This window comes from Tenrec ecaudatus, chromosome 18 (genome assembly GCF_050624435.1).
Source record: "Tenrec ecaudatus isolate mTenEca1 chromosome 18, mTenEca1.hap1, whole genome shotgun sequence".
Classification (NCBI taxonomy): domain Eukaryota; kingdom Metazoa; phylum Chordata; class Mammalia; order Afrosoricida; family Tenrecidae; genus Tenrec; species Tenrec ecaudatus.
This window is the reverse complement of record NC_134547.1, coordinates 61734748-61756774: the sequence shown is the minus strand read 5'-3', so window position 1 is coordinate 61756774 and position 22027 is coordinate 61734748. Positions and strand designations below refer to the sequence as shown.

The following is a 22027-nucleotide window of genomic DNA, read 5'->3' as shown; positions in this document are numbered from 1 at the left end:
AGCTACCCACCCCAGCCGGCCCCCACCGAATGGAGAGGCTTTTCTGACTGCACAATAATGAACCGTGCAAGTGTTAGAAATATAATAAGCTCACAAGGCGCAGAGCTGTCTGTACGTATGGAATCGTATTAGCATTAAGCACACACGAGTGTAGGAGAAAAGGGGGTGCTTTACTGGGGAGTACTGTCATGTCTTCGTCTGCAAGAGATTTTACACAGTATAATTGGGATTCAAATGAACATAAATATCTAACCTGTTGGGTATTGGCTGCCCCTCTCTACATTTTAGTCCAGTGGGAAAAAAGTGAGAAAGAGATACTGCAAAACAAAATGTTTCCACTAGGGCCTTGGGAGAAAAGATGGCCTTCTAGGGAGTCAGGTTCGATTAGGGACAAAGGAGGGCACAAGCCAAATCCAGTCACAAGTGAGAAAGTCAGGCCTGGTGAATGAGGGTGTGTGTGGAGAGGGAACCACTGCAGGGCTGAAGGCCAGACGACTCCTGACTTCAGGCCCAAGAACAGGTGGTGTTTTCAAAACACAGTTATTTATATTAGCCACAGGAGCGGAGAACACCTTAAAGAAAGCCAATTAATAATTTAATTGAAAAAATGATTATGAATAATACATGAAGATTAAGCTAGCAATAGCACAAGCAACGTGGTGGCGCACGCTGCTGAGATGCCGGGAAAATGAGGACTCCGGCCCTGTTCTTTACCTGGAAGCTACTAGCAGGCCATCGGATAAGGGAGAAGCTCCGAGAGCACATTTGCACTCCAGGGAAATCCCATTTTGCTGCTTTCTCTTAACTTTTATTAACATGGGACAACCTCATGAGCAGATGACATCATGAGACAGATACATATCATCAATAAACACTAGAAAGCTCAAAGAACAAAGCTGTGAGTATGCTGGCAGCAAGACACAGAGACCCTGGGCAGAGAGCCTTGCAGGGGGTGTGCCCTGATAGTAGAGGACCCCACTGACCCAAGTACAAGCCACTGACACCATCATGTCAGAGACCTGACAAGCAGAAACAAATTGTACCTGGGCTTCACTTCTCTCTTAGTCGGGTACTACCTATCTGCATGGTGAGGCCTAGTCAGGCCTGCCTCCTTTACAGGGGACAATTTAACAGGTAAACCCAGGTAAGTCATCTGCAGCCTGCAAGGAATCTCAAAGATTGCCCAAAACCAAGGGTACTGCCTGGACCAGAGCTTAATTCTATCATGAACCAAACAATGCCTCTTCAGAGGACATCTGCAAGTTGAGCCCTTACACAGGGAATCCATGACTTCTGAAATATGCGTTACAATGTCCATCCTCAAGCTCTGAGAGCCCCCAGCCCTTCAGAGGGCAGCTGTGTGATGTTAAATGCCCAGACCCTGGCCAGCAGGAACAACCTGGGACGGTCTCATCTGTCCAGCCTGAACACTGTTGACAAATGCACTCACTCTCAGAATGGGCGATTCTTCCCTCCCAGTTAGTTCTCCATGACTAGACTAATCTAGAAAGCAGAACTAGCAGTAGCCAAAAGGATAAATATTTTGAAATAAATCAGAGTGCTAACCCCCTTCCCTGCTCTTCCCCTTACCCACTCATCAAGCCAGAGGCCTGCCCCCAATGCTTAGCTGACTGGTAAATTACAAAAATTCCCAAGGAGCCCACCCTGCTGTTATTCGCCACCTCGCACACTCCCTCGCCATCTCTGTATCCTTTCACTTCAGCAAAGGTAAATATGATCTCAGAGCTCAGATGCAGGGGAGGCAGTGTCCTGACATCTAGTTAAACCCAGGCTTTATTTTCACAACCCAACAGGGTTGTTGTATACAAATCTGTGTTTTCTTCCACATCTTTCTATTTCATTAAACTGTATATACACACTGGTTTTAAAAATTAATGCTTAAATCACGTTGAGGCTTTAACAAAGGAAACCAGCAGCAAAAAGCCAGAGGAGGGCAAAACATCCAAACCAAAAGTTCCCGCAATAAACAAGGGAACACTGGAGGCGACTCACAGCCTCAAGCTGCCAGTCTCTACCTCTCAACTCCAGTGAGATTTGGGAGGCTGGTACCTGCTGGGTGGCCAGGCCCTCCTGGGTATGGGACAAAAAGCAGGCAGGCTTTCCTCAGAAGAGCCATCCTGGCCTTTACAACCACTGGAGCCTGGTGGCCCCCGGCCCGGTCTACACACGTTGTGATGCACAACTGACACAAACCCCAAAGCCTCTATCTCTTGCTACCGTGCTCATTCTGCAGATTAATTTCACCCTCCAGTCATTGATGTAGCATTCTTCCTATTATTGGCTCACCATCCACAGTGCAGACCCCAGATCCCTCAGTGACACGTGCAAGATACAAATGAAGAACTATTTGTGAAAGCCACGATTCTGAAAAGATTTCACTAAAATGAATTTCAAGTTCCAAAGCCCAAGTTTAAAGGGAGATTTCTTGATTCAGCTTTAAAATGCTAGGTAAGTAGCTCTTTTGCACTCTCTCATTATTGTTATTTAAAGAAATACAAAAATATTTCTCAAAGGGCAAAAAAATTGCCATGCGACACCTTTATACCCAGGGGGATTCTTACATTTGTGTTTCTAAACCTTGAAATTGCGGGTTTTAATGAAAAGGCAGACATACTTAAGAAGAAGGTGGCAGGAAGAGTCTCTCTGTGACAGGCGCAAGAGGGGCTTTGTTTGGGGCCGGAGAGGTGGGTGCTTGGGTCACCTCTACTGTCATGTCCCTGCATGCCCTGCCTGGTGTCAACCACAGGATTCTTGGAGGGGAAGCAGGTTGGACGGAAAAGAAAGGAAAAAGGGGGAAAAAAACAACAGAGGAAGAGCAGTGGGGTAAGGGGACATACAGCCCCTCTAAAGAAATCAGTTTTTGTTTTTTGTTTTTAAAGTCCCTTCCTCAACTCAGAGCCAGCTCCACAGTATGTGCACCAAGAGTGTCCTCACACACAAGATCAATCACTTAAATGCCCTATCTTAGCCAGGACCAGATCGTTTTGTTTTTAATGTAATTCTCTTAGATTTACCATTCTCCCATTTTTCAAGGGCCATTTCTGGGGTACAGGAAGGTTACTAGAAGGTAAACAAAAGATGCACCGAGTCATGCTACTCCCTAAAACTCGGGGACCCATTTCCTTATCTCTTTGGTAGAGCACTTTTTTTCTTTTTTTTTGCAGGATCTAGGCTAATCTGACTTAGGAGGCCTGACTTGGAATCTTGCCTCCCCTCCTCTGTCAGCCAGTGGTTTAGAATCGGGCTTTCTAGCAAGGCTGCCCCAGTCACCACCGGCGGGCCTGCGGTAGAATGTGCTTCATGCTGCTCTCTCTGCAGAGAAATAGAAACTGTGAAATTTAAAGAATGGAAGGAGAAGAAAGAGTGAGTGAGAGAGGGAGAGAGAAGACTGAAACAAAGAGGTTAAAAAGTAGGACAAATGTTTTTGCTTTTGTGTCTCCCTGGGGCAATTGTCTGGGGCGTCTGCACTGAAAATAACCATGAGAAGGCCATCTAAAGGCACAAGGGGACTCCGTGCCCACTGGCTTTGGTCTGGGAGAAAAAGCACCTTAGCTCCCTTCTCTGGGAACAAAAGGCCAGGGCCAGGGGAGGGGGAGAGGTTGACCGGGGCTTTCACACAGAGCCAAGTGTCAGCGCGGCTTCATTTTTCACCGTCTTAGTTGGAAAGCAGCTCAGAACTTCTAATGACTGCTTTTCCCTCTCGCCCCATTATTTCTAAACCGAAAAGCACACAACAATCAGATTTTTAAGACAACAAGAAAAAAAAACCCTAAAACCCATCATCCCATTAAAGGGAAAGTCTTCAGGGCCTACTGTGTCAGTTTTTCTCTCCTTCCCTGACTTTCTGGGGGGGGGGGTGGGGGCAGGAGGGGGTATGTTTCCAATCGGAGCTCAGCAGAAGAGAAACTGGATCTCGTGGTCCGGCTTCAAATTTGGGAAGAGACAGAGCACGGAAAAACAAATGAAAAACAAAAACCCAGGGATGGAAGGGGTGGGGTGGGTGGCTTTGGGACGTTTTCCTCTTTTCACAGGAATAGCAGCTTCAGATGTGCAACTGAATCCAAGTCATCCTCACAGGCTTGGTTTGGAGTTGTTGGAGTTTTGTTTTGTTTTGTTTTTCAAGGAGGGGCTGGCGAGGGGAGGGGACATTAAAACGGTATTAGAAACAGTGGCCAGGTGGGGTGGTGGGTGGGGTGCTACAAAGAAGGACGCTGAAACAGTACATGGCCTGGAAATACCAGCACTAGTTGATGTCTGCGTGTTCAACCAGAGCCAATGCTGGGAGCGCCTGGCCCGCCTGCTTCGGCGGCGGACAGAGACTCGTGACCCCTCGGCCTTTGAACCCAGACTTGGCTGCTTAGGAGGGGGCTTCCCCCCTTCCTCAGGCAGCCACAGACTGGCTGGAAAGCGAGGTGGGGGGGAGGGATGTGACGACCTGCGAAGAAGCACAATAAACAAACTCAAATATGAACGGAAATGACATCAGCCAAGTGAAGGACCTGTTTATTGCAGATCAAAACAAAACAAACTTCCAAACCTTTTGTGTACACAAGATAACTCTATAAAAAGCGTTCCTAAAATGTCACCAGGGGTCTACACATCAGCATCCCAACCAGAGAGCAGATGACAGTTATCATGGGGGGTGGGGGGGACGGAGTGGAGGGAGGGGATGTGATGAGGGGGAGAGGGGAAGAAAATGGGAGGGAAATAAAACCAGAAGAGGCCAAAAGACCCAGCTGACTCTTCTCCCCTCTGCTGCTCCTTCATATTTATTGGTGTTTATAATCTAAAAGCCATGTTCCGTGTTTCACTTAATACAAGGCCAGACAGTGCTGTCTAATGAGGCAGCATTACAATCAGCTTGTAATACTGAATTTTTAATGCTGCCAAGGATTCTGTTACATAATAATATGAAAAACAGAAGCTGAAAGTGGGCTCATGATGACATGACCTTCGAGGTTCCAGGCCAGCACCACAAGCCTGGCCCCCCTCCTCCGCCACCCCCACTTTCTCATTTACAACCAGCCCATCATCCCCACACAGGAGGTCAGTCTGGAAACCAGAGGGTGCCTGAGAAAACCCACACGTTTTGTTGTTGTCGTCCTGGCAGATCCAAAGAGTCTGAATTCTCGTTTATCTGGGGTTAGAGGGTTGAAATGAAAATTAGGGTGTTTTACCCCTCCTTTTCTCTTTTGAGAGGAGGGACAGGACTGCAGAGACAAAGAATACAGGGAAGGGGGTAGATTATTTTAAGCAAACCAAACAACTGGAAGAAAAAAATCACTGAGAAAAAATAAAGAATACGGGAGGGGGGGCGCTGGATGATTGAAGTCTGCAGACCATATTCACAGCTGCCGCACTCAGTTTACACGGGTGTAATTTAAAAGCATACATACAGCTATACCGCCACCGCTGCTCCTCTCTGTGATACCCCAAGACTGTGAGTCTATAACCGCTGCAATGGTTTAGTGATTAAAAACATGATAACATATTGTGTAACTGCAAACCACAGAACCCCTGCCAACTCTCCTCCAAGATAAGGGGGGGGGGCATAAAATGTGTTGCTTGCAGCGATCTTTCTGAACCCAAAAGATTTTAATAAAAGAACCTCTGCAGCAGGCGAAGCGGAAAAGGGTGAGTGGATTCTAAGGGAAGCCAGGAAAGGGTGAGGAGAGGGTGGGAGGGGGAGGCAGTTTTATGTGGGATTCTTTTCCTTGTACTAACAAATTAGGACCTAAACATGCCTTTTCTTTTCTCTCTCTCTTTTTTAATAGTTTGTTTTAACTGGAATAACTGGTCTTGTATGCTGCCTTGCATATTCAAAGCTGCTTTGTAATCCGAGCTGGAGACCTAACCTTATTTGCCTAAACTCAATAGGGTTTTTTCCCTCTCCTCCCTCCTGTGTTTTGGTTTGGATTCTGTGTTGTGGGTTTTCTGTTGTTGGGAGCAGGCAGCTACACAGGCAGAGGCTCTGGTGCCTTTAAGCTACAAAGCAAACACCTGAAAAGGGATGGGGGGGGGCACAATTTGTAACGTGGCAGGAGGAGCCTAAAGTATACACACACAAAATAAAATCAAAGCAGCTGCAGGAGTTTTGGCCTCTGAGCAGCTGACCTGACCCCATTCTATATATTCTTTCATTTCACCATTGCAGGATTCCAGCACCTTAGTCAGATTCAAACTCAGTGGGACCTTGAGGAAGGCAGGCACCTGAGCCTTGGAAAACTGTTCCATATTTAATATTGGGGGACTGGGGATAGTGAGAGTAAATGCATATGCATTCAGACTCCCCAAGTACACAGACACCCAATCCTCTCCCCCCACCACACACACACACACACACACACACACACACTCACTCACTCACTCACTCACTCACTCACTCACTCACTCACTCACTCACTCACTCACTCACTCACTCACTCACTCCAGCCAGCTTGTGGGTTAGCTGTGGGTTAGCTCAGCCCTGTTTTCTCAGCTCACACTACTGAGAGTCTGAACTCATCTTTGCAGGGGGGAGGGCCCCCAAATCTTCAAGCCAACAACTCTACCCAGAAACACACACATACACAGGCGAACACTCCTCCAGCAATTTTTTGATGTTTAAAAAGTCCACAAATCTGAATCACCGCTTCTCTGGAGCTGAGCAGGGCAGTTTATTCAGAGAAATCAATAGGAAAGAGCATTTGCAAATATTTATATAAGCCCTGTGCGTTTCGGCATTAAGTAATTAAAAACTAAACCCAGGGAGGGGGAAGAGTGGAGACACACACACAGCTCAGGGAAGGCCTCTGGCCTGGAGTGGCTCCTCTTGCCCACACATCTCCCCACATCACAATCCTTTCAAAACTGACTCCATGTACTTCTTACAAAATCCTGCTCATACACCATTTGCCAGACTATTTCAAAACCATCTCCAAATATGGATTCACCTACCACCAAGCTTTCAAGTACAACTGCAAGATAATTGTCTGTATTATCTATCTTACACACACTCTCGAAAGCACACACACAACCCTTACTTCTGACAATGCTTCAATGTACAATGTATTACTCTGGCTTATATTTGTGAAACCTACATTACCTGCACCAGCTAAAGAAATCTAACATTATGAGAAGTGGGTCCCCGAAGTGTTAATTCAATGAGATAATTCTTACCACCAACTCCCCCACACACAATATTCCCCACTCTCTTCAACCCATAGGCTACCTATATTTTGAGGGTTTGGTACCAGAGAAATCGCCATGCACACACACACACACACACACACACAGATTCACACTAATATGAAGGAATTTTTAAATGAGACACTCTTGTCTGGACTTCTATATTGTTCCAGAGGGCTGGGGAGTCAATTATAGCTGCACTGCCTGTAAATCCGCTCTCAGAAGCCGAGTAAGACACACTGGAGCACCCACGCTGCAGATATTGTAGAAATTTACAGTAAATGTCGGTACAAGACTGCAGTACGCTGCCCTATTGATTATGCAGATCGTGATCAATCTTCTCCCCTCTCCCATTTCCCAGCCCTCTACCTGAGGATTTCCAAATAAGTTCATCTTAACTCACCATTCTCTCAAAGGAGGGAGGGTGAGTAATTTTATCCCCCCCCCAAGCAAACATAGTAAATGCTCAAGCATTCCCACTGAAAGGGCTCGTCTTTTTCGTTCCAAAGTGAATCTGTGTGCTGTACTTTGCATTACAGCAACCACCTTGTCTTATTCTTCAAAGGTACTTAACAAAACCCCCTTTCAAAGTCACTAGAACTGGAGGCCAGCAAACGGCACTCTTTCTTCCGGAGTCCTTAGATCAAGTTTCAATAATTTAGATCAATAAAAATCGTCATATTTGCCTTACCTCAAGGCCACAAGGGGAAAAGTTAAGAGTGGGTGATTTTTGAAAGCATTCGTAATCAAAGAACGTGCCACAGTCAAAGGCCTTGCACAACATCACTGCAAAAGTCAGATTCTCAGCAACAGATTAATTTGCAGAGGTCCACAAGATGCACCTATTTAGTCCTATCACTACCAAAGTGGCAGGACTGCTGGGCCCACACCCCATTTAAATACACCTGCATACCACACTCTCCATCAGATATGCAAAAGAATGCACGTTAAAATGCATAATGCAAAATCAAGAAACATGTTTTTTGTATTCAAGGAGAAAATAAATACATGGGAAAAGGCAGCGGAGGTGGTCGCGGGAGTGAGAGTGGGGAACAGAACGTAAACAGTCCCAGACTCACATGAGAAAGGAAAAAAATAAAAGTCTTTCTCTCTCAACTCAGTTGGCTGAGGCAAGGCCGGCCACCAGGCTCGGTCTGGCCCTGGCCCTGGCCGGCGGGCGGCGCGGCCCCGAAGCGCCGGGAGCCCCTGGTGTCCAGGGCAGAGCCCCCTCTGGGCGCTCGCGGCGCTGCCAGTGGGGCCGCGCAGAGCGCGCACAGGTAGCGGCTGGGAGGCCGCCTCAACCCTCTGCCCCTCCTGGCTCCTCGGCTCCGGCCCGGCTCCCGCGTTCCCGGCGAGTCCAGCCCGGCCCGAAGGCGCCCGCCCAGCCGGCAGCGGCTGCTGCTCCGCGCCGGGGACGCCCCGAGCGGCGGCTCAGCCGGAGCCCTAGCGACTCTCGGGGTGGGGCAAAGTTGGGGGGCGGCGGGGGCGGGGGCGCTCGGCCCGCGGACACCCCCCCCCCCCGCCGACCGCTGCCTTTGTCTCGGCGCCGGGACCCCGGCCGCCCTCCCGCCCTCGGCCCGCGCCCCGGCCGGCCCTGCCCGGCGGCGCCTCCAAACTCTCCGCGCGGGCCTCGCCCCGGGCGCCTCCACCCTCCCGGGGGTCGCCAGCAGCGGCGGCGGCGCGGGGGCCGGGGAGGAGGGGGCGTCCGAGATCAGCGGCGGCGGCGGCGGCGGCGGGAGGAGGAGGAAGAAGAGAAAGAGAAAGTTTGGCGCAGGGGGAAGGCGAGCGGGACGCCGCGAGCGAGCAGGGCGCGGGCGCGGGGAGCGCGGGCGGCGGAGGCCGGGCGCGGGAGCCGGGAGGGGGCAGGACGAGCCCCATGCAAAGCAGCCCCGGCGCCCCGAGGAGCCCCGCGTCCGGGCGGCGGCGGGAGGAGGAGGAGGAGCAGGCGGCGGCGGCGGGAAAAAAAAAAAAAAGAGGGAAAAGTTGCCACTTACGCGGTTGCTTCTCCGGCGGCGGCGGCTGCAGCAGCGCGGCTGGCGGCGGCGGCGGCGGCGGGAGCTGGCGGCGCTTTTAATCCCGAAAAGAGGCGCTCGGGCCGCGGAGCCCATCAAGGCAGCAGCGGCGGCTGGCGGGGGTCGGCGGCGGCTGCGGAGGACGCGCTGCTGGCGGCGGCGGCGGCGGCGGCGGAGCTGGAGTGCGCTCGGCGGAGCCCGGGGCGGGAGGCGGCCGCAGCCGGGGAGCCGGAGCCGCCGCCGCCGCTGCCGCCGAGCAGCATGGTTGGCGGGGAGTTTACAGCCCCCGGAGCGGGCAGGGGCCACGGAGGAGAAGCGGCGGCGGCGGCGGCAGCGGCTCTAGGCTGTAATTGGGATGCAAAGCAGGCGGCGGCGGCGGCGGCTGCGGCCGGGAGGAGGAGGAGGAGGAGGCGGCGGCGGCGGCGGCGGCGGCGGCGGCTGCAGCGGTCGGAGGGGACGCGCTGGAAGTGGGAGCTGATGAGTGAAAAGAAAAAAAAGTCTTTGGATCTTTATTCTGCTAATTAGTTTCCTGCAAAAAATGGCTGTGATTAATTCAGTGCGCATGTGCTTCATTACCCAGGCACGACGGGAAGGGCTAATTAGCCACCTTCTGGATCAATAAGATTCAGCAAAAAAAGAAAAGGGGGAGGTGGAGGGAGGCAGAGGGGAGGAAGGGAGGAAAAAAAAAAACCAGGGGAAAGTGATGAGCAGGGCAAGGAGAGCAGGAAGAGAGGATGGGAGAAGAACCCAGGAAAAGGGAGAGAGGCACCAAAAGTTTATGCATGTATTAAAAACACACACGACACACACACGCACACACACACACACACGCACACACACACAGGCACACCGAGACTTGAAATGTAGAGAAGCAACAATAGGAACCTGGCTAAGATTTTTTTTTAAAGATTTTTTTCCTTTTCTTTCTTTTTTCTTTTCTTTTTGAAAAAAATCATTCTTTTAATTTTTTTGGCAAACACTGCAATGTTTAAATTAAATAAGAGAACATCTTCAAAGAAGTGGGGGGGGGCAATAGCTGAGCGGGACAGCTTAAAGCAGAGATTTAAGTGAAAGAGCTGAGAAGCCGCTGAGTTAGAATAAAGCCCACTTTAAATTGCAAATCTGAGATCTTTTTAAACAGGAAAATTACCTCCCCCCCAAATCAGAGCAGGAATGAAGAAAATATGGAGGAAACTTTTAACACGTACCATAGATTACAGAAAAATAACGTATATATGCGTGTATGTTAATTTTGTCTTCTGAAATAAGATGCAATCAATCTTCTTTGGTTCCTTAGAAGCAGGGGGAAGGAGAGTGATGACTGGAAGAACTAAAAGGAGTAAAGTGAATCAGAATGGAATGGGAGTAACTTTAGGGAAGACAAGAAAAAGGAAAACTTACACTTGGAAACAAGTCCAACTTTCTACCTTGCTGGACTTGAGAGAAAAATAAAATCAATTTTCTCGTGTAAAACCTGGAAAGCAGATGTTTTCAAAACACAGGAAGCTATTTTGCCATCAAAAGCAGGGATGTAATAAAGGCAGTGAAAAATAATTTCAGACTAAATTCGTAAGAAAGAAAGCCAATATGTTCAAATAGCGAGGAAAGGTCTAGAGTGTAGAAAGGGGGGAAATTACATACCCCTTCCCTAATGCAAAAAAAAAAAAAAAGGCTTCCAGCTACTTCCAAGAGTTTGGGGCAGTCTGGAAGCCAAGGGGCTTGAAATGAGAGAACAGGTTTCAGATAAAGACTAGGAGCGGTACATCCCACCAGAGCCCAAAGGAGATGCCTGGAATCAAAGACAGCAGTCGGGGACCCTGCTACTTTACCAATTCCCACTACATCAAAGCCATCACTTAGGCGGGTGCAGGGTACCTCCAAAAAGCAAGCAAACAAATGCAGGAAGACCAAGAGTATCTCTTTTTCTACCCTACCCGCCCCCTTCAAATTCTAGTCTCAGCATCACTGCTACTGCAGTAGCTTTTTTCAAAATGACAAGTATGTATCTGTGTAAGTTCTGGATATGAACTAGTATCATTGAAATTACACTGTCTAGAGTAAAATAAAATGCAATTTGCACTTTAAGCGATCTGCAAACTAATGGGAAAACATATATGTTTTAAAAGACATTATTAGTAACATCAGGTAGTGAGAAAGTGAGAGTGTGTTAAAACTTGTTTTTCCTTAGCGGGGTGGCGGGGGGAGTGGGGAGGGAAATGTGTCACCCCAGCCTCACTGCCTTATTTATTTTAGGAGGAATTTAGGAATGGATCGGGAAATCTGCTTGATTAGAAAGTAATTCTTCATTTTTAGAGATTTCTCAATGCTCTTACAACATGCAGCTTCTTAGTCAAGGCTAGGGGCAGAAAACCGGTTTAGGATTTTACAGGGTTACCTCATCTAAGCCTTCTGAATTCACTCTAGGAATAATGCTGTTTTATTTAAGGGGGGAGAGAAATACATTTGAGAAAAATCGGGGGTTTCCTCTCTCTCTCAGCCAAATCTGGGTTTCCATTCAAACTTTTCCTGGCTGCTTTTCCATGCGGGACAGCTGATCAATAAAGCCAAGTCCAGCCTGACTTGCTACAGGTTTCACCAGTCAGTGCTTGCAAAACCTTTGTCATTTTCTAAAAATAAAAAAGCTAAAAGTTATTGTAGAAGAAGGGGCTTTTTTTGTCCCCCACACAATGTGTCTTTTGTGAGGTTAATGCCATTCTGGGCTCTCGATAGCCCTGGACAATGGGGACTCTCCAGGAGCCTGCTGAGACGCTGGCTTTTTTCTTTCTTGCCTTTTTTTTTTTTTAAAGGGAAGGATGAAACATTCCTACAGTCTAAACACAACTTCTGCTTTGATTAAATAAATATTTATCTTTATGGCCGCTGTTGTATATTTTTACCTGCAGTTTGTCCGGTTTCAGATTATTATTTTAAAATTTTCATTGGCAACACTTTATCCACAACCCCCCCTCCCTGCCCCTTTTCAGTTCAAAGTGCAGGTCAGTGTAAAATGTAAGCTGGCTGGAGGAAGACTGGTAAATTCTGAATCTTTCCATAATACATCAGGTAAGGGAAATTGTGCAGACCCTCAGGAGTTCTTATTTGCTTCCTATTTATCTGTCTTCACGAATCTTCATTATCCGTTAGTTTCTTTCTCACCCTCTTTTTAATGCAGCAAAACTCAATCTTTCTTGGTAGATCTAGAACAATCACAAAAATGCTCTATAATTTCTTTTAGAATTGTAAATAGTGGTGGATGTGAACTTACAGCATGCTTCTTACACAAAATGCCGGGGAAGTCAGTATCTTTCACTGTTATAGACTATTTGGGGGAGAAATTCTGGATATAAATGTATTCCATGTTGCAATATAGGAAAATGTCAGCTTACTCTGGTAAATACTTATGCTAATTTTACTGAGTGAATTCGTTCAAAGGAGGAGAGGTACCAAGCTCGTATGATTGAATAATGCTTAAGCGATAATCCAGCATCTATATGGATTATTTTACAGACAAAGTAAAAAAAATCAAGAAATTCGGAGTCTAAATCCTTCATTTAGCTAGCAAGAGGGCAGGAAATTTCAGACCAACCTGATTTTAAGACATTTACAATAGAAGGGAAAAGTGGAAGGTAGGCTAAATCTTGTGTTCATGTGCATTTCATGGGGAGATACACATGTACAGAAGTAAGCATAAAGGGTATATAAATACCCATTTGGATGACTTTAGATGTCTTTGCATCTGTGTGCGTGAACACACACAAACACCAGGTGTACCTAAATGCAAGTAGTATTAAGAGCTGTGCCTGTGCTTTCTGGTTGGGGGTTTGTGTTTCCAGATCACTCAAGCCACTTTGCAAAAATACAGAAATAGTGGCTTAATGATGAAGTAGGTATGGATGATGAAGTCAAGCTCTGCTCCCCTGTCACTGTCAGAATCTGGGGGTGCAATGTATTCAGTCTAGGTGCTGAAGATGTGATGAGCCACCATTAAGGAGGAAGGGGGTCTTCGAAGGAGACCCCTCAGAAAGAGCCTAGCTTTGGGACCCTGGGTTTCCTCCTGCAGGGGAACTAGGGAAGAAAAGGAAGGGGGGGGCGGGTCGAGAAAAAAGAAAACCTGGTGTGTAAGCAAGAGAGCTTGAAAGGACGCTTCTCTATACTAGTCTAGAGATAGATCTAAGAGAAGAGTGGCCAGGTGAAGAAAGCTCGCCGGTCCCTTTTTGAATGTGCATTGTTATTCTAAGTCTATTGTTAGTCCATGTTGCTGTGCTTTCATTTGCCACAACATATGGATTCCATAAATGCAGACATGCCGAAGTGCATCTGTCTCGGTAGTTAACACAAACAGTCCTGCTCATTCCGCCCACTCCCGCTTTTCCTTGGGTTCCCCCAGCAGCTCCAGCCCAAGCCTCAGGCTCCAAGCGCCCTGTAGCCTCGCCCTTTTGTAGTCTCTTCCCAGGATCTTAGGTGCCGCGAGGAGGCTGGCTGCCCGACAACGGGGGCTGGGGTCAGAGGCACTGCCATTGGCGGGGAGGAAAGGGTTAAGCTGACCGAGCCCTGGGAAGGGACTGCGCTCATCCCGGAGCTGAGCGAGGTGCAGCCACCGGCAGCTGTGATTTAGGGGTCAAGTCCGGCATCACCTTTCTCTTGCCTCTGGAAATGGCAGAAAATGAGGTAGGGAGGGTACAACAGGACCGAGACTCAGAGAAGGGCAGCCAGGCGCGGTACTCCCACCACCGGACCCCCGACCCCGGCCCTAGCTCACTCCTAACCTTAAAGTAAATTGAATGGTTCCCCTTGCTTCTAGGGGGGGGGGGGGTAGGTAATCCTAACATCCCCAATTGCTCCATCCGTGGCCCTGCCCTGCGATTAAACCACTGTGCCTTGTACCATCAGATCCCAAAGTTTACTAGCAATCAGTCAGAGGGGGAACAGCTGGGGTGGGGTACAAAAGACCCCCTCTTGGGGCAAGCAGGGATGCCGCTGGCAGATTGGGGGAGTTTTGGTGTCAGCTACAGCTCCTGGGAAAGCGAACACAGTCGGGAGCAGATGTACACAGTGGCGCCCATTATTTGCAGATACTTGCTTTTCGTGTCCAGTCTCTCCAGCTAGAGCTGCCTCCTTCCCAACTCCAGGCAGCCTGGGGCAGACTTTTGTCAAAATATTTTTCACGCCTGAAAGCTAACCAAAAACCAAATTCCGCTTCGTTTCTGGGGCCGTCAACTGAAAAAGAGCAAAGTGTCTGAAGTCTCTTTTTTGTCCTAGCGCAGCGCCTGGCGCACCTGGCTAGGGCATCCAGAGCCCAGGTGAGGCATCCAGAGCCCAGGTGATTCATTCCTGGGCTCTGGGGGAGCGCAGAAGGCCCACAAAACTAGTGTGAATTCAGAAGCACCTTCCCAAATCTGCCCCCACAAAGTTGGGCATTTAGGGCAAAGGCATCCAGTTCTTCCACAAAGTTACTCTCAGAAAAAAGGAGTTTCTGCTAAATCTAGATGGGGGGAGGGGATACAGGAGGCAGCTGGGGTACAGAAAAAAGGTGAGATGACTAGGGGGTCCTTGGATAGGGTTTTGGGGTGCCACAGGGGCGTCTGATCAGTGTGCTCCCAGCGATCCAGCTGCCTGAATGAGGACAAATCACCCCAAATTCAGCCTCTGCTTCCAGGGCCCCGAGAAGACCAGCCGGTCCAGGAGGCAGCTGAGGTCTGCCTTCAGAGCTCCGCTGTCCCTAACCCTGCTAGAGGCTCCAAAGCACGGACAGCAAACCAAATTGGCCACTTGAATCTCCAGAGGTTTCATCCCTGGGGCAAGGGGGAACAGACGAGTTTCTCTCGCGCTGTCTCTCTTCTGAACTCCCGAAGATTCAAAAGAGACCAGGACCTACTCTGGAGTGTCATCCCCAGTACACGGATTGTGGGTATGCTTCATTCTTGCTTTCTGTTCTGTTTCTTTTTCCTTCTCCCTATTTCCAAGACACACAAGCTTTAAAGAATTAGCACCAAACTTAGAGCGCACAGGTCCTTGAAAGAGTTCCAAATGATAAAGCCTGTCCTTCATTTTGAATACATGGCGCATTGTGAAAATGCAGGGCAATTAGTCCCTGGGTTTGAGTCCCATTCCCAGTTCCCTTGGCTTCTTTGCAATGGAAATCTGAAATCCACGGAGGGGCTGGAGGCACCTCAGAGCCCACAGCCCTCCGGAGTCCGCAACATCCGCACGCAGAGCCGCTGGCGCTGGCTTCTCTTTTTAGTAGAGGGGTACCAGAAGTTTGGACCACATCTAAAGGTAGGAGTGGAAGATGAAGAGGGAGAACTCACCTCTTCACAATGCAACAAAGTGAACAACTCTAGGGGCCAGGACACTGGGTCCAGCTAGGTTCCCCTGAGGGATTTGGAGGTGTGCTCGCTAGTCCGAAGCAAAAAAAAAAAAAAAAAGATAGCCCTGCGAGATTTGGAAGCAGGGTTGCAACGGGCCACTGAGACCTGGCGCCCACTTGAGCACAGCACATCAGAGCTGGGCGTGGGGCGAGAGTCCTATGTGGTATTGATACGCACACTTGGAGACACACGGGGCGAGCATTAATGGAGGGATGCGCGCCTCAGACTTCTCCAGGTGCCTGCCTGAATTTCTTGCATGCAGGCTTGGCTTCCGTTACGGCCAGGGGATTGAATACGCCCCTACCTCCAATTTTTTCTGCTGGGAAATGTAAAAAGTGATCTATAGCATGTACATATTCTGAAAGAGACATGTGCACGGTTTTCTTGAGAAACACCTAGCACCATAATATTTCTGATTGAACGGGTGCGAGGAATCTTTGAAACGAAGGAAATCGGTAGTGGATGAACTACCTTTTCCTGATTTTTTTATTTTTTGGTGCGGGTCTCCTCCAAGCTTGTAATGGAAATTAGAATGCGAGACCCCCAGTCGCCCCCTTTCCTCCCATTCTATTTCGCTCTCCCCTCCCTAAAACGTCATCCAGAACGGGCTGCACGTCTAAGTGGACAGTATAAGAGAAACAAGGTTTGGGGTGCGCACTAACTTTCTTTCTCATTTTCAAATGAGGCTGAAAAATAATTCCAGGGACAATTTAAGCAACAAACGACATTGAACAGATTCTTTTCCAAAGCAAACATTTTCCAATTCGTTTGTTCCCATTCTTAGAAATAGAGAAAAAGGCGAATCCGATCTTCCCTGGTGCAGATACCACGAAATCTGGGGCCCACACAGATTAACAGGAAGGCTGGTTTATCAGCTGGATGCTATGGAACTGGGGCTCCAGCGGATGGGATCCCTGCTGAGTGGCCCAGGCTGTAAGCCGGGGACAGGAGGGCGTGTCCTAGCTGCGGTTTTTGAGGCTAATTCCCAGGCTCAGCCAGACAGCAGGGACATAGTATGCCGGTTTCCTCTGGCCCTCGGGCCGGTACCTCTCTAGACCCCTGGGTTAGAGAGATGCAGCGCTATCCCCAACAGCCCAAGAGCCAGAGGAACCTTCCCCATTGGGATCCAGCCACTGTCCCGGAGGCACTGACTAACACCTGAAGCAAAGCACCCCCAGTCCCATTTGATGGACCTCTCCCCTCCTGCTTGCCAGGAAGCAGCCCTAGAGCACACAACCCGCTAAAGCATCTGCCAGGGCACCCCTTGAAGATGTGAGCCTGACATGGCCCTGTACCCCTTTGGCTGGATGGGGAACCGACCTTTCTGGGAAAGGCCCCGGCCTGCGAGGAAGGGGGGACAATTGGCGCACCACCTACTGCCCCTATCTTGCTGCCCTCAAGCCTTGCACCCAACTCACTCTTATCCCACCTTTGGCCCCCCAATCCTCCCCACCCTGCCCCAACACCTTGGCCCCTGAATGCTTGGTTCTTTCTCTGCCACCCTGCTACCCATTTCCCTGCCTCTCTCAGGCCATCAGTACCCCTGCCCTGCCCCCCTGGGATGCAGAGCCCAGGGTTGGGCTGGGGGAATTCCCCAATCCAGACATGGCAGGAGATCATAAGGCTGGAATCTGGGTCAGCAGAGCACTTTGCTTCTGCAGCCCTGTACCCCCCGCTGGGCATTTCCTGGGCCCCCAGTCAGATCAATGTCCACAGCCCACAAGCAGTTGGGGGTGGTACTTAGGGCTAGGAAGAGGTGGCACCACCAGTTCACAGTGTGGATCACAAGTGCCTTGACTATGGCTTGGATTCTGTGCACCTCCCTCTCTCTCAAATTGTCTGGGCAGCAAAAGGGAAGCAAACGGAAAGGCTGCGGATTTGTGCCGGCCAGTTCCTGCAGTCTGGGAACACCACAGCAGGAAGAATTGCTCATAAGGACACTTAAGCCCTGACACTTGAATGCTAAAGGTTAAACTTACAATCTTCATGGAAAGGCTTCCTGCCAACTGGAACAGCGGTGTGCGTGTGCTGTGCTGCCCTCGGCCCTCCTCCTGCACCACCCAGCCTTGGGCCTCCAGGTACTGCCAAAGTCAGGCTTTTGTCATTTTTACACTTCTGGGAGGGGGCGGATCTCATCCACCCATCCCCACCATCACTGAAGGAACTTCATACCCTTTGTTTCCCCCATTATTTGACCTGAGACTGTTTGTACCTCAGTTTCCCCTTGGCATCCTTGGCCGGTGGGTTCCTACTAGTTCTTGTTGCAGGGTTGGTGTGAACTTACAGCACAGATTCCAGCTCCACCCAGGTGGACACCTCAGGAGCATTATTAACCACCCTCTACCCTTGTCCCTTCACCTTGGGCACTTGTTGGCCCCTCTGGCTTATCATGGACCAAACCAGGCTAATAAGTTGATCATAGTGCCCAACCCTGGAGGTTGAGTCTGGTTGTGAGAGGGCAAGCAGAGGTAAGAGTTTTCAGGCTGGGAATGCTTCCCAGAAGTCTCTATCCCCGAGGACCTGGGACCAATAGCCCTTCTTTTTCCTCCTGACTCTCCCCCTAAATGATGGTGAGCTTCAATTCAGTATCTCTGAAAAAAGGACATCCCATGAGATTCTTGGGATAGTAATGGGGACAGAAATTAGCTCTTAGCAGATGGCCCTTCCTTCTTCTTCTTCCCTCCCTGAACGACCTGTCTTTGTTGAGCACCAACCATGTAGGAGCTCCCTGGCAAGCACTTCACATTCGTTCCACTCAATTCTTCCACTATCTCTGGGAAGCTGGTACTGTGATGCACACCAGGTCCAGAGAAGCTAAGTCACTTTCCTAAGATCACGCAGCTATTAAGTAGGTCTGTGTGAATTTGAATCCAGGTCTGTTTGACTTGAAACCTAATATTTTGAATATATCCAGCTGTATCTTTCTAAGGCGAAGGGAACCAGGAGGGGACTCGGGAGAAGATGAAAGATAGATAAAAGCAGTGGGGAGAGAGAAATATTCTAGGTCATGTTCTCTGGTTTTGAAATGGATTCTAGGCTAGGAGACAAGTTATCAAAGTGCATACAGATTGTTCTCTTAGAGGAAAAAGACAGAAATGACAACTCTAAACATGAACAAAATCCCAAGATGAGAGCAGAATTTAATACAACTTTGGAAAAACTGCCCAGTGCACCATTGAACTTGCAGACCTGAGTTGGCCAGACTAGGGGAAGTCCATACCATCCGTTCTGGTTTTTTATATTTTCTTACTGTGTCTTGTGTCTGAAGCTGAGACAAGTTCCCTACTTCTGTGAGTCAGCCAGACTAACAGGAAGGGATGATCAGATGACCAAAAGCTTATGAAAAAATATTCGGAAATCCAGTAACCTAGGACTAAGATAGGGTAGGAAACGCCAGATGGTTAAGTATTGTGAGATGAATGGCTCTTATATGGCCTTCTTGCCGTGTGTGATCTTGTTAACTCCCACCAAATGATTGGGGGAGGAGTGGGGAGAGAAGATGGTTGGGGCCCACCAAGAGATTAGACAGCTTGGTAAAAATTCAAATGAGATACACAGCACCTTTGTGGGGGCAAGGTGATGGAAATAAAGTATTCATTTTTATTTAACAAGAGGATTGGTCATTTTTGCTTGAAGGAAGGACTAATCATTTAGCTTGAAGGAGGGATCAATCATATTACCACCGAAAGAAAGAAGTGGAGGGGAAGCATGGCCTTTGTACATGGGGTCCAGATGCTGAGAATTTAGGGGAGAAAGACAGAGAGAGGGAATGAAAGACTAGTTCAAGACTGGGCAAGAGGCTTCCCAGCCTGTGGAGTAAGATGGGTACAGTAGGTTTGTCAATCTACAGAGTGAGAGAGCTGAGTGCCTATGAGCAGGAGGTTTCCTAGCAGAATGGGATGCCTTGGGAACTTAGAAGCAGAGCTAAACATTGACCAAGCAGGGCAGTGACTATTCAAGGTGATCAAGGGCCACGGGACAGACCTGCCTGTGGGCAAGACCAAGGAGCTGCCCTGTTCAAAGAACTGAATCCTCTGTCTTTTCTGATAGTGGATTGTAATCTGTTAGTTCCCTAATAAACCTCATCACGATGAATATAGTCTGCAAGTTCTTTGTAGCCACTGCAATGAATGATCAAATCAGTGGAAGCATAGAGTGCCATCCCTTGAGGGTCTTGCCCCAGAAGCTCTGGGTGGGTAAGGGCATGTGGGACAGGAACACCTTTGTCCAGATAGAGGTTGTGGCCACACTGGCTTCCACATGTGCCACCAGGGTCCCACCCAGCCTGGCAGGCAGTGAGGAGGTGCTGTGGTCAGTCAGGCTGTGGACACACCTGTCTTGGTGTTTTCTGTGGGTAGTCGGGTTGATTCCAACTTGAGTGCAGCTCTGTGTAACTGGGTGGGACTGGGCAGGCCCACACAGAGGGTTGCTGAAAGCCTTGTTAAGGAAGCAATCCTGGCCAGGCAATCCAATTACATAATGCTGCAAAAATAACTCAGCCCTGGGCTTGGAGACTTGTCACAGTGACGTATTTCTTTAACGGAGAGGGGTATCAAATAACTGCCATTCAATCCAAGGGCTGGAGGTATATTTGTGGCAATGACGGAATGCCACTCCTGTCTCCATAAAGGGAGTTCTAGTGGTGTGATGATGGAAGCACAGCTCACTGAAAGGTTAAGCGGTTCAAATCCACCAGGGGTTCTGCATGAGAAAGATGTGGCAGTCTTCTTCCATGAAGATGAATATAGCCTTGGGAACCCTATGGGGCAGTTTTTTCATGTTGTCTTATAGGTTCACCAAAAGTTGGAAGTGACCCAACAGCAACGAGTTAGGTTTTAGTTTTATGTCTAAAGGGAAGTTGACAGGGGCAAGGGGAAAGCAGTAATAGGGTGCATTTTTTTCTCCCCACTCCCCAGGTGCAACTACAGCCAACTATCCAATTTAGCTTCATTCTGCCAGCTCCAGCTCCCAAGTCCATGTACAGAGTCACCTATACTCGATTTGTTTTGCTATTTCCCTGCCATAATCTGATCTTAGAAAGCTGGAGTACATAAATGAAGGGACAGAGAAAGAAAATAAGAAGAAGAGTAAAAGGCGTCAGGTTTTTGCTTTTTTGGCAGGGAAGGGGGAAAGGTAGGTGGGAGAGAAGCATAAATTATCTTATTACCTCTATCTAAACTAGCCTGACATCCCTGGATGGTGCAAACTGTAAATATGTGTGACTGCTAACGAGAAGGACAGAGGCAGAACTCACCCAGAGTTACCTCTAGGCAAAAGGCCAAGCATCCGTTTCCAGAATCAGCATCTACTGGAAACCCTATGGAGCACAGTTCTACTCTGACACGTGAGCACAGTCATGGGGTCTCCAGGACCCAGAATCAACTTGATGGCAATTGCCTAGTCTAGACGAGGCCTTACGAGGGTGGCCAATGTGTCCCTGCTTGTCTGGAACTATCTCAGATTTAAAACTTAAAGTCTTATTTCCTGGGAGCCCTTGCAATCTTGCCTGCCGCCTATCCGCTTTGGTTGAATTCCCACAAGGACAAAAACAATTAAAACCACGAAGAGGTAGATCATTTGGATCCAAAATTACTCTGAGAATGACCAAAATCTCAGAGATGAAGTTACAATTTTCAGCTACCCGAAGAGCCACACACCTCACCCAACCGTCATTTTGAACTACAGACCTTTTCAAGCAGAAACCTACCTCTTCCATCCGCTTTGCTTTGCAAGTCATAGTCACTTGTCTTTTCCCCTATTCCCACCTAATCTCCGTGGATTTTCAATTCCTCTCTGAGTCATACCCTAAGCGTGTCAAACTCCTGTAACATATTCGCATGGCGTTTAACATTTCTCATTCTCATATGTTGATAATGACAGTCCCTGATCCTTTCACTGGAAACAGTAGCCTTTAAATCTGTCCTTCATCTGGAGCCATCCGACCCCCTGGAGAAGACCGGGCAAGCAACTTTTCTGGGCCCCAAATGCCCACAGCATCTGCGCTTATGCGACTCACACGCATCCCTGCCGCCATGCTTTTTAACTGTAAGATGCCTGGAAACTCCTAGAGCTTAATTATGAAAGCAAGCAGCTTTTCTCCCTGAGTCGTATTCCTTGGCTTGTAAAAAAAAGGCGACGCCACTCGCAGACCACCGTGCCGCAGACAGGAAAACTTGCTCCTTTGGGGGCGCAGCAGAGAGGAAAGGGTGAAGCGGGGCACGCCTACGACCCGCCCCCAGCGGGCAGCTGTCTTTATGGAGTCTATTTCCAGTGTGTTTACCTGGCAGGGACCACGTGACCGGCCCAGAAGGAGATGCTGACATCATTCTCTCTCTCTCTCTCTCTCTCTCTCTCTGTCTCTCTTTCTCCAGTCCCCTCCCTCCTCCCTCCCTCCCCCCCTCCCTCGCGGCTTGGCCTGCATTCCGCCATCCATCCAGCGGCCTGGCTCCCACGCCGGCC

General features: G+C 48.9%; 1 protein-coding gene across 1 annotated transcript in view; it reads right to left on the bottom strand.

The window, feature by feature from the left end:
• ZFHX3 (zinc finger homeobox 3) overlaps positions 1-9728 on the bottom strand; it is a 257660-nt gene extending 247932 nt beyond the window's left edge. Inside the window, exon 1 of the mRNA XM_075536906.1 lies at positions 9183-9728. The gene's annotated coding sequence lies outside the window, so the exon portion shown is untranslated. The remainder of the gene's footprint in view (positions 1-9182) is intronic.
• Positions 9729-22027: the final 12299 nt, after the last annotated feature.